Here is a 2,756-nt window from a genome sequence, read left to right as displayed (position 1 = left end):
AGCACGAAAGAAGTAAAATAAAATAATAATAAGCCCTTATGTAATTATCAAGAATTAAAACATGTGTGTAAAATTTTTATTAACTATTTTTTTTAAATTACTTGAAATGAAATCTCCCTTAAAGCAAGCACTATGCTTTCCTGGTTAACTTTTCAGACTGCAGTACTTAGTACTACTGCCATGGTTAATAGTACTACTGTCATAGCTAACATATGGTATGTTGTTTTATATTGCATGCTATATGTATCAGAACCAACTCCTAGCTGATCCTAGAAGGTTTAGAGAGGCCCATTCTCTTGCCCCCCAAGGAATAGCTAGTAGATTTGAACCATGTAACTCTGAGTTGGCAACACATCTCCTTACATCTAGGCCACTACAGTTTGTCGTCAACTCAGAACTGACATGTAGCTGACCCGCCAGTGAATTTTCAGAGGCAGTAAATCACACAGGAACAGATTGCTGTATATTACATGAGAGAAGATTGTCCATTCCGCTGCAGAGAAGCTGGTAGATTTGAACCACAGGCCTTTGGGATTGCAATGCAGTTTCTTACGAGTAGGCCACAGGAGCCCCTAGAGCTCTCTTTTAGTATAATATGCACTGAACAATATTTTAGTTAAGAAAAAGAAGTAAATTAGTGCACTAACACAGGTTTAACATGTATCAATCTATAGCATTTATGTTTCTGTAATCTTATCGTATATTGATCCTTCTCTTTACACCCTTTTCAGGTGTATATTTGGTCACAGTTTGTGAAATCTCTTTGTACTTAATGTTTTATTACCTCAAGTCTGATCCCTAGTACTTTCTTCTCAGGAAATTATCCTTTAGACAGATTCTTCTTTTATTATGCCTAAGATTCTTACTATACAGATTTAATAGGTTTGGAGAAAGGATACAACCCTGATGCACACCTTTCCTGATTTTAAATCATGCAAGATTCTTTTTTTTATGTTGACAATAGCTTTTTGTTCCAGGTTTGGGTTTTGTATGAGCTTATTTAAGTGTTCTGGGATTCTTATTATTCTCAATATTATCCACTCTTTGCTATGATTCACACAATCTTTGTATAATCAATAAAACACTAATAGACATTCTGGTATTCTCTGCTTTCAGCCAAGATCCTTCTGGGATCAGCAATGATATCTCTGGTGCTATGGCCTCTTCTAAAACCAGAATGAACTTCTGGCCATTCTCTGTCTATGTACTGCTCTAGTAATTTTTGGATCATCAGCAATATTTTCCTTGCATGTGATAGTAGTGATATTGTTTGACAATTTCCACATTCTGTTGGATTATCTTTATTAAGAATGGAAACAAATATGGATCTCTTCCAAACAGCTGGTCAAGCAGTTGTCCTCCAAATTTTCTGGCAGACTGGTGAGCACATCTAGGACTATTTATGTTTTTAAAACATGTCAATTTCCACCCAATCTATTCTTGGCACCTTATTTTCTGCCAATGCCTTCAGTGAAACAACAACATCTTCCTTCATTACCATTGGCTCTTGTTCATATGGTATATCCCGTAATTTTTCAGTGTCAACCAATTCTTTTTAGTATAGTGATAGTATAGCCCTTCTTCTGTATCAATGTTTCTTGGGTTAATCAAGATTTTTGCCTATATCATCTCTCAGTGTTACACTCTGGGTCTGATTTTGTTTTAAAATTAATTCAGCTTGAGAAATGCTGAGAGAGATTTTTTTTTTAATTCTCCAACTCCAGCACTTTGCACATTCCATTATAAAACTTTGTCACTTTATGCTGCCTTTTGAAATCTTTTATTCAGCTATTTTACTTCATTATCTCTTATCTTTATTTTGGAATCTCAGTGCTTCTGTTCAATTTTCAGAAATCTTTTCTGACATCCATTGTGGTTTTTCCTTTTTCCTCTGTATTTCTAAAGATCTTTTGCTCTCTTCATGGATGATTTTCGTTTTTCTCATTCTACAGAATCTCTGATCTTTAATTGCTGGTGTTCATTGCCCCAAATCTGTTTTTAAGATGATTTTTAAATCCATGTATGGTAGGCTCAAAGTCAGATATCATTCTTTCAGACTTTTCATTTTCTTCAGCTTCAATTTGAAATTGTTTTTGTAGTTGTTATGTGCTGTCAAGTCAAGCATGGCTCTATATGGCCCAGAGCACAATCGCTCTGGACGGTGCTCTGTTGTGAGTCAATCTCATTGTCTTTGACATACCTATCTTCATTATCCCAGTTACTGCGTCAATCCATCTCATCTGGGATCTTCCTCTTTTGTGCTGTCCATCCACACTTCCAGGCATGATGTCTTTCTCCAAGAATTGGTCCTGAATATGCATGAAGTATGTAAGATGGAGCCTCAAAATTTTTGCCTGCAAGGAGCAATTGGCTTCACTCTCTCCAGGAGAGACCTGTTCATTCTCCTGGCAGTCCATGATAAGTCAATACCTCCAGCACAACAACTCAAAGGCATCTATTCTTCTGTCATCTTTGGTCATTGTCCAACTCTCTGATGCATAGCAATTAATTTCAAAGACTATGTCCTAGATCAGGTGCATTTTAATCTCTAGACTGACATTGTTGCTCATTAGCATTCTGGAGAGGTTCCTTGTAGCAGATTTTCCCAGTACAAGTTGTTTTTTTATTTCCTAACTGCTAATGCCAAGAGCAATGAATGGGTCGTGGTACTAGGGATGTTGTAGCCGATGTTAGATGGATCTTAGCTGAAAGCAGAGAATACCAGAAGAATGGTCTATCTGTGTTTCATTGATTAT

This window comes from Elephantulus edwardii, unplaced genomic scaffold, assembly GCF_000299155.1.
Source record: "Elephantulus edwardii isolate Elephantulus edwardi_28Jun2011 unplaced genomic scaffold, EleEdw1.0 scaffold00026, whole genome shotgun sequence".
NCBI classification, from domain to species: Eukaryota; Metazoa; Chordata; class Mammalia; order Macroscelidea; family Macroscelididae; genus Elephantulus; species Elephantulus edwardii.
The sequence above is the reverse complement of the archived record's forward strand: the minus strand, read 5'-3'. Positions refer to the sequence as shown.